The 14,509-nt window shown below is 42.3% G+C and overlaps 1 long non-coding RNA gene across 2 annotated transcripts in view; it reads left to right on the top strand.

The window, feature by feature from the left end:
- The window catches only part of LOC138988884 (uncharacterized), a 486,353-nt gene that overhangs the window by 303,732 nt on the left and 168,112 nt on the right, over window positions 1-14,509 (top strand). For both annotated transcript variants that reach the window (XR_011465111.1, XR_011465110.1), the window contains one exon: window positions 10,803-10,990. This is a non-coding gene — a long non-coding RNA (uncharacterized lncRNA). The remainder of the gene's footprint in view (window positions 1-10,802; window positions 10,991-14,509) is intronic.

The following is a 14,509-nucleotide window of genomic DNA, read 5'->3' as shown; positions in this document are numbered from 1 at the left end:
GAGACATTACTTTGCCAACAAGGGTCCATCTAGTCAAGGCTATGGTTTTTCCTGTGGTCATGTATGGATGTGAGAGTTGGACTGTGAAGAAGGCTGAGCGCCGAAGAATTGATGCTTTTGAACTGTGGTGTTGGAGAAGACTCTTGAGAGTCCCTTGGACTACAAGGAGATCCAACCAGTCCATTCTGAAGGAGATCAGCCCTGGGATTTCTTTGGAAGGAATGATGCTAAAGCTGAAACTCCAGTACTTTGGCCACCTCATGTGAAGAGTTGACTCATTGGAAAAGACTCTGATGCTGGGAGGGATTGGGGGCAGGAGGAGAAGGGGGCGACAGAAGATGAGATGGCTGGATGACATCACTGACTCGATGGACGTGAGTCTGAGTGAACTCTGGGAGTTGGTGATAGACAGGGAGGCCTGGCGTGCTGCGATTCATGGGGTCGCAAAGAGTCGGACACAACTGAGCGACTGAACTGAACTGGACTATGAGCACTGTTGTACATGCTTTCCACATGTTCACTCATTTTAGGTCACAACAGCACGATGAGTAAGGTATTATGACTGTCAGCCCTGTTGTACAGATGTGGTAAAAGACTCAGAGATGTTGAGTGACTTGCCCACAGTCAGGTGGTTATGGAGTGGTCACCTGAGTTTGCTTTATGGTTATAGAATGCATATGACCACTCAATAACCACCTGACCGTGAGCAAGTCACTCAACATCTCTGAGTCTTTTACCTCATCTGTACCAATAGTTACTTTGGGCTTCTCTGGTGGCTCAGAGGTTAAAGCGACTGCCTGCAATGCGGGAGACCAGGGTTTGATCCCTGGGTTGGGAAGATCCCCTGGAGAAGGAAATGGCAACCCACTCCAGTATTCTTGCCTGGAAGGAGAATCCCATGGAGGGAGGAGCCTGGTAGGCTACAGTCCACGGGGTCACAAAGAGTCCCACACAACTGAGGGACTTCACTTTCACTTTCTTTCAATAGTTACTTTGATCACTGAGGAAGGTTTTCTTATCTCTTCTTACCATTCTTTGGAACTCTGCATTCAAATGGGTATATCTTCCCTTTTCTCCTTTGCCTTTAGCTTCTCTTCTTCTCTCAGCTATTTGTAAGGCCTCCTCAGACAAAATTTTGCCTTTTTGCATTTCTTTTTCTTGGGGATGGTCTTGATCACTGCCTCCTGTTTAATGTCACAAACCTCCGTCCATAGTTCTTCAGGGACTCTATCAGATCTAGTCCCTTGAATCTATTTCTCACTTCCACTGTATAATCATAAGGGATTTGATTTAGGTCATACCTGAATGATCTAGTGGTTTTCCCTACTTTCTTCAAGTTAAGTCTGAATTTTTCAATACTGAGTTCACAATCTGGGCCACAGTCAGCCCCTGGTCTTGTCTTTGCTGACTCTATAGAGTTATATAGCTCCATCTTTGGCTGCAAAGAATCAATCTGATTTCAGTATTGACCATCTGGTAATGTCCATGTGTAGAGTCTTCTCTTGTGTTGTTGGAAAAGGGTGTTTGCTATAACCAGTGCATTCTCTTGGCAAAACTCTTATTAGTCTTTGCCCTGCTTCATTTTGTACTCCAAGGCCAAATTTGCCTGTTACTCCAGGTATCTCTTGACTTCCTACTTTTGCATTCCAGTCCTCTATAATGAAAAGGACATCTTTTGGGGGACAGAAGTGGTATGGACCTAACAGAAGCAGAAGATATTAAGAAGAGGTGGAAAGAATACACAGAAAAACTATACAAAAAAGATCTTCATTACCTAGATAACCACGATGATGTGATCACCCACCTAGTGCCAGACATCCTGAAATGCAAAGTCAAGTGGGCCTTAGGAAACAAACAAAACTAGTGGAGGTGTTGGAATTCCAGCTGAGCTATTTCAAATTCTAAAAGATGATGTTGTGAAAGTGCTGCACTCAATCTGCCAGCAAATTTGGAAAACTCAGCAGTGGCCACAGGACTGGAAAAGATCAGTTTTTATTCCAATCCCAAAGAAAGGCAATGCCAAAGAATGTTCAAACTGCTGCACAATTGCACTCATCTCACTTGCTTGCAAAGTAATGCTCAAAATTCTCCAAGCCAGGCTTCAACAATATGTGAACTTTCAGATGTTCAAGCTGGATTTAGAAAAGGCAGAGGAAGCAGAGTTCAAATTGCCAACATCCTTTGGATCATCAAAAAAGCAAGAGAATTCTAGAAGAACATCTACTTCTGCTTTATTGCCTACGCTAAAGCCTTTGACTGTGTTGGTCACAATAAACTGTGGAAAATTCTGAAAGAGATGGGAATACCAGAGCACCTGACCTGCCTCCTGAAAAATCTGTATGCAGATCAAGAAGAAACAGTTGCAAGAAGAAACTGGACATGGAACAACAGGCTGGTTCCAAATTGGGAAAGGAGTACATCAAGGCTATATATTGTCACCCTGCTTATTTAACTTATATGCAGAATACACCATGCAAAATGCCGGACTGGATGAAGCTGGAATCAAGATTGCCAGGAGAAATATCAATAACCTCAGATATGCAGATGACACCATACTTATGGCAGAAAGTGAAGAGCCTCTTAATGAAAGAGGAGAGTGAAAAAGTTGACTTAAAACTCAACATTCAGAAAACGAAGATCATGGCATCCAGACCCATCACTTCATAGCAAATAGATCGGGAATCAATGGAAACAGTGAGAAACTTTATTTTGGGGGGGGCTCCAAAATCACTGCAGATGGTGACTGCAGCCATGAAATTAAAAGAGGCTTGCTCCTTGAAAGAAAAGCCATGACCAACCTAAACAGCATATTAAAAAGCAGAGACATTACTTTGCCAACAAAGGTCCATCTTGTTAAAGCTATGGTTTTTCCAGTAGTTCATGTATGGATGGGAGAGTTGTACTATAAAGAAAGCTGAGCACCAAAGAATTGATGCTTTTAAACTGTGGTGTTGGAGAAGACTCTTGAGAGTCCCTTGAATTGTAAGGAGATCCAACTAGTCCATCCTCAAGGAAATCAGTCCTGAATATTCATTGGAAGGACTGATGTTGAAGCTGAAACTCCAATATTTTGGCCACCTGATGCGAAGAACTGACTCATTGGAAAAGACCCGGATGCTGGGAAAGATTGAAGGTAGAAGGAGAAGGGGATAACAGAGGATGAGATGGTTGGATGGCATCACCAACTCAATGGACATGAGTTTGGGTAAACTCCGGGAGTTGGTGATGGACGGGGAGGCCTGGTGTGCTGCAGTCCATGGGGTCGCAAAGATTTGGACATGACTGAGTGACTAAAATGAAGAGTTACTTTTCCTCCAGGAATCCCTGTTTGTCTAGAAGCACAATTGGTGTCCAGAGGCTGACAAAGCATGGGTATGAATGTTTGGGGAACCAGAGACAAGTAATGGGAGGATGTTTGCACTGATAGAACCATGGCTGGACTGAGAAATGTGGGCATCTTTGAAAAGGAGAATCTCTAAATATTTAATATCTTAGTAGGTTCAGAGAGAAACTGATTTTCTAGTAATAAAAAATGTTTTTATTTTATGTTAAAAAATAAAAGACTACTCAGTGTATCATAATACTTTAATTTATTTAGAATTGTCTAGGAACTACTTTGCCAACAAAGGTCCGTCTAGTCAAGGCTATGGTTTTTCCAGTGGTCATGTATGGATGTGAGAGTTGGACTGTGAAGAAGGCTGAGTGCCGAAGAATTGATGCTTTTGAACTGTGGTGTTGGAGAAGACTCTTGAGAGTCCCTTGGACTGCAAGGAGATCCAACCAGTCCATTCTAAAGGAGGTCAGTCCTGGGTGTACTTTGGAAGAACTGATGCTAAAGCTGAAACTCCAATACTTTGGCCACCTCATGTGAAGAGTTGACTCATTGGAAAAGACTCTGATGCTGGGAGGGATTGGGAGCAGGAGGAAAAGGGGACGACAGAGGATGAGATGGCTGGATGGCATCACTGACTCGATGGACATGAATTTGAGTGAGTTGGTGATGGACAGGGAGGCCTGGTGTGTTGCAGTTCATGAGGTCACAAATAGTCAGACATGACTGAGTGACTAAACTGATGAGTTTACAACTTTGTGTATGGATGACCCAGGTGGTTCTAGTGGTAAAGAACTTGCCTGCCAATGCAGGAAACGTAAGAGATGAGTGTTTGTAACCTGGGTTGTGAAGATCCCCTGGAGGAAGGCAGGGCAACCCACTCCAGTATTCTTGCCTGGAGAATCCCATGGACAGAGGAGCCTGACAGGCTGCAGTCTATGGGGTTGCAAAGAGTCAGACACAACTGAAGTGACTTAGCACAACCCAGTACCAGGAAAAAGTGCTTCAGGGAAATTTCTAAGACTAGTTCAGTATATGAAATCCAGTGATCATGTGATGAACATGAACAGTTGAGATAGAGATGAGCTAGGTAGCTCCACATTCATGGATATCGAAATCTATTTGGTAAATATGTGGGTCATATTTATCACAGGCAAAAGCTGGGCAAAGAATGACTTCCCATGTAGTTAGTCTAGGAAGATTGTGCCTTGTAATTCTTCTTAAGACCTATCTTCATCCATCCATCATCTCCATCTGCTCCATCACCATCACCACCACCACCATCACTAGAACTGGCAATTTTTGAGACTTCTAATATGCCAGCTTCTGCTTATATTTCTGCTTGTGATTTCCTTCTTTGATTCTTCAGTAGCTGGGAATTTATCTTTCTTTTAAGAGCACATATGTATTTTTAAATGTTTATTTATATTGCCCAACATATATGTGTTGAAAGTGGGGAGAAGAATCAGTTAATTCCAGTTCACTTTGCCATGTTGACAGCAAAATTCATATCTATTAAACTAATATTTAGTAATTGCCTACTATGTGGCAAGTATCACTCTAGGTGTTAGGGATAAAAGACACATCTCATGGCCTTCGTGATGCTTAGATTCCTATAGAAATCTACTCAGCACTTACTATGTGCCAGGAGACTATTCGAGGCTTTACGTATATTAACTCATAGAATCATCACATTCATCCTGTGAGAGAAGTGTCATTATTATATCCATTTTACAGCTGAGGAAACTGAGGTATATAGAAGTTAAGTCACTTGCCCAAGCTCATGCTGATAGTAAGTATAAAAGCTACAGTGCAGGTGCCTTGTCCATGGTGTAACCACTATACCATACAGCCTTTCTATATGTGAATCTATGCCTAGAATACAGTGGGCTCTTGGTAATTATTTAGTGAACGATGAAATGAGTAAATGATCACACTGTACTGTGTCACCTGCAGTTTGTCTATCCTCTAGCAGATTCTGAGTTCCTTGAGGATAAGAACAATGTCTTCTCTGACTTAGTGCCAAAATCAGGGCCTGCATGGAGTACCTGCTCAGTAAGATATTGATCATTGGAATGAACGAACTGCCAGATGTTTTTTGGAATGACAATGATTCTCAACTTTATGATGCTTAAGAGTCACCTGGGAGTCTGGGAAATGGAGGCTACAAGATTGTACCTTCAAGTCTTGGAATCTTCATTTTTAATGGGCCCCAGAAATGGTCTGTGTACCTCCCTCTGGTCACACTCTGTAGGGGGCGGTCAGTGAATAACTGAGAGCCACGAGGCACCATGGGTGACTGGTAGGTCACTGAGGTCTTGCTAGGGTGGAAGCTTTGAAGCCTCATTTTAGAGAAAACTCTTGAAAACCAGTAAGGAGTGATTTACTCCCCAGGAAACCTAGATAAATTGCCTTCGATACATAGTGACTCAGACCTGTGGAGTCTCAAGTCTTAGATTTGATGTTCTACAGATTGTCATAAAGAGATATAGTCTGCCATCTAACATTGATGAGCAAGGCACCTCCAGGCTTATCTGAACATATCCCAGTTCTTGTCATAAGTGATGGCTTGAACAGCAGCATTGATTTTTGGAAGTCTTAGTATAGGCAATTTCAGAGAATAGAAATTTAAACAGTGAAAGGCTATTATATAATAAAATGAATACTAAGAATTCTTTCTCTTAACTGGTCCCCAGGGTTTTCATCTTTAAAATGAGAAGGTTGAATTGAATGATCTCTGAAGGTCTTTCCATAGCATTTGTAATAATATCTGTTATTTATTGCATGCCTACTGTGCGTTATGCACTATTTGGGGACTTTATTGTTTCTGATACTTAATTTTCCAGACTAATGTAATCATATAGTCATTATGCTCCCAGAGAGATGTGTTATTTTTTTTAAATCTAATATCTATTGATAGCTTCCTGTGTGCCAGGCATCAGGCTAGACACTGAGTACTTTGCCAGGCACTGAGGCTTAAGCTGCCCTATGTCACAGAGTAGGGTGGAAGTCAACCTCAGGTATGTTAAACTGAAGTCCAGGCTCTTTCTTGTTCCTCTCACATATTTCTTATAAGACTCCATATCTGTAAAGTAAATGTGAGACCACTGACGTTTTTCCTTAATTCCTGTGCTAGTGATTCTTGTGGTTACACAGTAGAATCATCCAAGACACTACTTCAAACCCATTAGGTGACTGTCTCTAGGGAGGAGAAGGGGAGGGGAAAGGGGAAATCAATGTCTTGTTTTAATAATTCCCCAGGTGGTTCAACTGTGTTTCCATAATTGAACACCAAATACTGTACATTCTATTGTGTTAAAAAGCACATATATGTACAGTACATGACAAAACTGACCATCTTAATCATTTTAAGTGTACAGTTTAGTTTAGTAGTGTTAAATACATTTGCCTTATACTAACTAATCTCCAGAAAATCTTCCCAAACAGAAGCGAGTGTTGAACCCACTAAACGATAATTCCTCACTTCCCTGCCTAACCCCTAGCAACCACTGTTCTAGTTTCTGTCTCAGTGAATTTGCCTATTCTAGGTACCTGATATAAGTGGAATCATACACTATTTATTTAATGGTCCCAAGGTTCATCCATATTGTGGCATGTGTCAGAATTTCCTTCCTTTTTAAGACTGAATAGTACTCCATCTTATGTATATTCCACATTTTAACTATTCATCCACCAATGGACACTTCCAACTTTTAGCTGTTGTGAATAAATGCTTCTATGAACACGGGTGTATAAATATCTGTTCAAAACCCTGATTTTAATTCTTGTGAGCACATCCCTAGAAGTGGAATTGCTGGATCATATGGTAATTCTATTTTTAATTTTTTGAGGAACTGCCACACTGTTTTCCACAGTGGCAGCACCATTTTACATTCCCAACAGAGCACAAGGGCTCCAATTTCTCCACATCCTCATCAACACTTGTACTTTTTCTATTTTTTGATGGTAACCATCCTAAAGGGTATGAGGTTTTAGAGTCTAGTTTTTAACTCCAATTATATTTATGTGGAGAAGTCTATCACATAGTTTTAGTTTTAGTTATTTGTCTGTAAATCTTTAAATGATGTCATTTTCATTTTGCATTATTTTTCTTCCCACACTTGGAGAATCTCTCCAGATTCAGTATTGATCACTCTTCTCAGAACTATGGGGAAGGGGTTGATGTTGAGGGATTTCTGCTTTCAAGTTGCTTATAATCTCTGGCTGGGAGCTTGGCTGTAGCCTTACTGGATTTTCATCCTGGTTCAAGTCATACCTGCTCATATCTGGTGACTAATTTGCTCAAGTCCTTGAAAGATGTTGATAGCCAAATACACACAAAAGTATACACGGTAGCCAAGTGAAGAGTGAGAAGATATTTCATGTAGAAAGAATAAGTGGAGTGAATTGTGGAACTTGGAATGGCTATAGTATTTCAGAAAGAAGATTGGCTTGATTAGAACTAAAATTCATGTTGGTTAAAGGTGGAAAATAATGTCAGATGGGTCAAAGCCAAATTTGGAAAGATCTTGAAAGTTAGGTGGGGCATTTGAAATTGTTGGGGTAGGCTGTAGGGCTGTCAGTGAGGGCAGTGTGTGGCAGGCCTTCAGCAGTGTCTGCATTGGTGGGATGGAGAGGAGGGATGCTATGCCAGGTGAGCGGTCATGTAGACAGAAGCATCATCAAGAATGCTAGACTGGAAAGGCAAATATAAAAGTTATCTTTAAAGGAGAAACTGTAAGCTTTGAAAATAGGTTGAATATGGGAATTCTGAGAGTGGGAAGAAGCTTCTTTTAAAGTTATAAACATTCTGGGGATAAAGTAGTTATCTTTTCAAAGGGGATTGTTGCTGTGAGGGAAAAGCTCCAATATTGGTATTAGGCTTATGTTTGATTGCAAGAAACAGGAATCCCAAAATATCAATGACTTAAATAAGATGGAAGTTTATATTTTTGTCGCTAAAACAAAGTCCAAAATTGAGCAGACCAGGATTCAGATAACTGACCAGGGTTCCCATGGTCACATCCACGTCCATGCTGACAAAACCAGACTTACCTTCCTGCCTGCCTTTGCTCCTTCTCCTCCTTTCACTTCCATTGACTGTTAAAATCCAGGCTTTATCCCACTTGATTCCCCATAATCAGCCATCAGTAAACGCCATTGTACATCTGCCATCTGTCTTTGATCGGCCCTTTCACTCGGCTGCTCCTGTCCCAGCCCTGGGCTCAGCTCTCTCCTTTGGACTTTTACCACAACCTCCATAAAATGGTCTTCCAATCTCTTCTCCAATCCATCCTTCTCATGGTTGCTTAATTAGCCTTTCCAAAGCACACATCACTCCTGATTCCAAGCCCTTTGATGATCTCTCCCATAACTTCTAGAATAGTTAGAACTTGACATTCAAGGCTCCAGGTCTGTTAACTAAAATCTTGCCCCCTAAAACAATTGCTTAATTTCATTTTAACATCCTCATTTTAATCTTATCTAATGTTCAAAACACTTTAAGGGAGCTGACTTTTAGGTAAATTTCTCCTTAGAATTAATGACAAGGAGAAACCACTTTAGTTGAAGTGTTTTTACATTCAAGGCCAAATAACAAGCTGACTGCACTCTACTTTTTCAAATATAGTCCAATTTTGTCTTATTAGATCAAGACTATGATCCTAGTTTACCAAATATCTGTGAATTTTTGGATTATCTTCCCTGCACATCAGAGTTAGGAAGTTAGATCTAAGAAGAGTTGGCCTGACACCTAGAAACAGGCCTGGCTGAGGGGCTGGAGGAGGCCAAGAGCTCATGGTTCTTTGAGGTCTGCCCTGCACGAGATGGTGCAGGGAAAGGGACAGGATCTTCTCCTCTATTTGGGGGAGGGAGAAGAGGATGGGCAATAGGAGGGGGATTTGTATTTCGAGGGGAGCATCTCTCTGGGCCTCACTTGAAATGGATGTCTCAAATGTAATGCTCACTCATACATGACCATCTTGTCTTACATCTCTGGCCTCAGATGCCTAGTCCATAAGATGAAGACTAATCACAGGAATCCCCCAGCTTCCTTCTGTTTTTATTATCAAGTTCAAAGATGCTTGATTTGAAACACTTTCTAACTTTACTAGGTTATTGAAGTTTTAATACTTCCTCTGTTCCTTTTCTACGGCTTCCGTAACAAACTACCACAAATTAGATGGCTTAAAACAACAGCAATTTATTCTCTCTCAGTTCTGGAGGCTAGCAATACAAAATCAAGGTGTTAGCAGGCCCCAACTCTGTCTCCAACGGCCCTCAGGAAGCATTTTCCCTTGCCTCTTCCCAGCTTCTAGTAGGTGCCAGAAATCTTTGGCATTCCTTGGCTTGTAGATGGATCACTCCAAGCTCTGCCTCCGTAGTCATATGTGGTTCTTCCTGTGTGTCTGGGTCTCTGTTTTCTCTTCTTTTACAGAATGACCTCATCTTAGCTAATTACGTCTATAAGGGCCCTACTTCCCAATAAGATCACATTCTGAGATTCCAAGTGGACATGAATTTGGGGGGATACTATTCAACACAGTGTACCCTTTTATCGTCTGTTGTTAGAACTAAGATAACACAGGCTAAGGGCTCAGCACAGCACTGCTATAGAAAGCACAGTGCATGGGTGCTATTACTGCCGGTGCTATAGTTGTCACACCATTTACCCTTCCTCCTTTATGGTCCCCTCTCCCTGTTCGGACTTCAGCTCCACAGATGTGGGCTTTGATCTGCTAGACTCTTCTCTCCCCCAGCATGCAATGAATCTAAAATTCTCTTCTATAGAGGAAAAACGTGTTCATTTTTACAGGGAGAGAGAGAGAGGGGATGCTGGTAAGGTGCCTCGTTAAAATAATGAATTGAAAATGGGAGGGGTGTTAAGGACCAAGTAGGCCCATGCCAAACTATTTTAGGACCTCTAACAACTATTCATCCAACTAAACTCATATTTAACAAACAATTGAGCCAGCACCTTTGTGTATCTGTAGTCTATGTAGTGAGGGTAGCAGTGGCTTCAAAAGGGGCAGAAGGAGCCATCTCGGGGTATGGAAACTGACTCAAGGAGACATGGGAAGGAGACAGCCAAGGGTGAATGGGTGGAGAGGACACCAAATGCCCAGGTTCTAGTCCTGGCTCTGCCTCTGACCCCACGTGAGATTTGAGGCAGGTCCCTTCCCCATTCTGGGTTGCAGTTTCCCCATCTGTGAAATAAGGGGTTAGGCCATGAGAGCTCTGGGACCATACACCTGAGAGGAAATTGGAGGGGAGGATGTGCTAAAAGGAGCCACAAGAGAGCTCTGCTGTAGGGGTTAAGAAAAGTCACCCACCTCTCATGCCGCTTATAAAAACCCGACATTGACAGTGAGATGCTGCACGACACAGAGACCTCTTTCATTGTTTATTCATGTGATCCTCAGAACAACTCTGTGAGGTAAGCGTCTGAGGTGTTTCTATTCCTGTTTTACAGATGGGGAAAATGAAGTTCAAAGCAGGCTGTCCTGACTACAAGATGCCGTATTGTTTCTGAGATGCCACCATGGTGGTTGCCTCTTGGCTCAGTGCCAGCTCACTCCAGGAGTGGAGATGAGTTCCCGGGTTCCACATCACTCAACACCATGCCACACGTCGTGTGTGCTCTGCAAATAGCTCTTGGTGGTAAGTGACTCAGACCCTGGGGAGGAAGGGGAAACTAATGAGGGTGTGGCTCAGCCAACACCTACCGCCTTGTGCCGGGCACTGCCCTTGGCTCCATGGGCTTAGGAGTGAACAAGCAGGCATAGCCACTGTCTTCAGGAAGCTCAGAGTCTCTCAGGAAGACAGACACATAACCAATAATTACCCAAATTTAATGGAAGAAGGACAAGCATGTGATATGCTGAGGAGGAGAGGTTCCTAGTGCTTTCAGGGGGAAGGTTGAAGAGGTCCCTTGACTCTGGAGACAGCCAGGGTGAGGCTGCAGCCAAGACTTGTCAGAGGAAAGGAGGTGGGGCTATAGCTGGCACTGAGAGTGAGCCTGAGGCTGATAGGAAAGCTGGAAAGAAGACCAAAGCAAAGGTTCTGTTTTACTTCCTTTGTTGTAACTCCAACTTCCCTAAAGGACACCTTGAAAAAAAGAGAAAATGGTTTCAGGAGCTGTTATTTTTTGCCACCTCACACTTGAAACTAGGCTCACTGGAAGAAGTTTAATGTGAAACTTTTAATGTACTGTGTGTTAACTACATTAAATGTAAAATGCATTTAAAGTAGGACTCCAGGCCTTTGTTTCTACTTGTGCAACATGTCCACTTGTGTTGGTACTCAGAGATTTAGGGACTGGTCTTTTCCTCATATTAGAAGCCAGAGGGTATCTCTGAGGGACAAGCACATGAGTGAACTTGAGTTTTGAGTGTTTAAGCATAGCTTCACTGCCATTCTTTCCCCTCTCCGCTAACATCCCTTCCTGGCCACTCCTCTTCCTTCATGATCAAGAGCAGCTCAGGAAATCATTGTGTAGACAGACACTGAAAACATAATCTGAAAAATCTTACATTGCCTTGGTTCTTTTCCTTATTAATTGCATGGCCACAGTTTCCTCAACCTGTAACAAGGAGATGATAATACCTCCTTCATAAGATTAGTCCTTTAAATTTTCCAGATTTTGAATTCTATAGATGTAGCAACAGTCCTAAGAAAATTAGGTGATTTGTGCAAAGTTACCCAGCTAGCTGCAACAATCAGGAGTACAGCCCAGGTCTCCTATCTCTAAATCAGATGTTCTTTCCACTAGCAAAGCTTCAACCATGGCTCACTGATGTGTCAAGAGTGGGTGGTCTTTGCTATGCTAAAATGTCAATCCCCTGGGGTGACAAGGTAAGGCCTAGGCTGAAAGAAAAACAAAAATTCAGAAGCCCTGCAAATAGGGTTCAGTTCAGTTCAGTTCAGTCGCTCAGTCGTGTCCGACTCTTTGTGACCCCCTGAATCGCAGCACGCCACGCCTCCCTGTCCTTCACCAACTCCCAGAGTTCACTCACACTCATGTCCATCGAGTTGGTGATGCCATCCAGCCATCTCATCCTTTGTCGTCCCCTTCTCCTCCTGCTCCCAATCCCTCCCAGCATCGGAGTCTTTACCAATGAGTCAACTCTTCGCATGAGGTGGCCAAAGTACTGGAGTTTCAGCTTTAGTATCATTCCTTCCAAAGAAATCCCGGGGCTGATCTCCTTCAGAATGGACTGGTTGGATCTCCTTGTAGTCCAAGGGACTCTCAAGAGTCTTCTCCAACACCACAGTTCAAAAGCATCAATTCTTCAGCACTCAGCTTTCTTCACACTCCAACCCTCACATCCATACATGACCACTGGAAAAACCATAGCCTTGACTAGATGGACCTTTGTTGGCAAAGTAATGTCTCTGCTTTTGAATATGCTATCTAGGTTGGTCATAACTTTCCTTCCAAGGAGTAAGCGTCTTTTAACTTCATGGCTGCAGTCCCCATCTGCAGTGATTTTGGAGCCCAAAAAAATAAAGTCTGACACTGTTTCCACTGTTTCCCCATCTATTGCCCATGGGGTGACCAGATGCCATGATCTTCGTTTTCTGAATGTTGAGTTTTAAGCCAACTTTTTCACTCTCCACTTTCACTTTCATCAAGAGGCTTTTTAGTTCCTCTTCACTTTCTGCCATAAGGATGGTGTCATCTGCATATCTGAGGTTATTGATATTTCTCCCGCCAATCTTGATTCCAGCTTGTGCTTCTTCCAGCCCTGCATTTCTCATGATGTACTCTACATATAAGTTAAATAAACAGGGTGACAATATACAAGCCTTGACGTACTCCTTTTCCTATTTGGAACCAGTCTGTTGTTCCATGTCCAGTTCTAACTGTTGCTTCCTGACCTGCATACAAATTTCTCAAGAGGCAAGTCAGGTGGTCTGGTATTCCCATCTCTTTCAGAATTTTCCACAGTTTATTGTGATCCACACAGTCAAAGTCTTTGGCATAGTAAATAAAGCAGAAGTAGATGTTTTTCTGGAACTGTCTTGCTTTTTCGATGATCCAGCAGATGTTGGCAATTTGGTCTCTGGTTCCCCTGCCTTTTCTAAAACCAGCTTGAACACCTGGAAGTTGATGGTTCATGTATTGCTGAAGCCTGGCTTGGAGAATTTTGAGCATTACTTTACTAGCATGTGAGATGAGTGCAGTTTCCGGTAGTTTGAGCATTCTTTGGCATTGCCTTTCTTTGGGATTGGAATGAAAACTGACCTTTTCCAATCCTGTGGCCACTGCTGAGTTTTCCAAATTTGCTGGCATATTGAGTGCAGCACTTTCACAGCATCATCTTTCAGGATTTGAACTAGCTCAACTGGAATTCCATCACCTCCACTAGCTTTGTTCGTAGTGATGCTTTCTAAGCCCACTTGACTTCACATTCCAGGATGTCTGGCTCTAGGTCAGTGATCACACCATCGTGATTGTCTTGGTCGTGAAGATCTTTTTTGTACAGTTCTTCTGTGTATTCTTGCCACCTCTTCTTAATATCTTCTGCTTCTGTTAGGTCCATACCATTTCTGTCCTTTATCGAGCCCATCTTTGCATGAAATGTTCCCTTGGTATCTCTAATTTTCTTGAAGAAATCTCTAGTCTTTCCCATTCTGTTGTTTTCCTCTAATTCTTTGCATTGATCACTGAGGTAGGCTTTCTTATCTCTTCTTGCTATTCTTTGGAACTCTGCATTCAGATGCTTATATCTTTCCTTTTCTCCTTTGCTTTTTGCTTCTCTTCTTTTCACAGCTATTTGTAAGGCCTCCCCAGACAGCCATTTTGCTTTTTTGCATTTCTTTTCCATGGGGATGGTCTTGATCCCTGTCTCCTGTACAATGTCACGAACCTCATTCCATAGTTCATCAGGCACTCTATCTATCAGATCTAGTCCCTTAACTCTATTTCTCACTTCCACTGTATAATCATAAGGGATTTGATTTAGGTCATACCTGAATGGTCTAATAGTTTTCTCTACTTTCTTCAATTTAAGTCTGAATTTGGCAATAAGGAGTTCATGATCTGAGCCACAGTCAACTCCTGGTCTTGTTTTTGTTGACTGTATAGAGCTTCTCCATCTTTGGCTGCAAAGAATATAATCAATCTGATTTTGGTGTTGACCATCTGGTGATGTCCATGTGTAGAGTCTTCTCTTG

The sequence above is a fragment of the Bos mutus genome, chromosome 8 (assembly GCF_027580195.1).
Source record: "Bos mutus isolate GX-2022 chromosome 8, NWIPB_WYAK_1.1, whole genome shotgun sequence".
Taxonomy (NCBI): Eukaryota; Metazoa; Chordata; class Mammalia; order Artiodactyla; family Bovidae; genus Bos; species Bos mutus.
The sequence above is the reverse complement of the archived record's forward strand: the minus strand, read 5'-3'. Positions and strand labels throughout refer to the sequence as shown.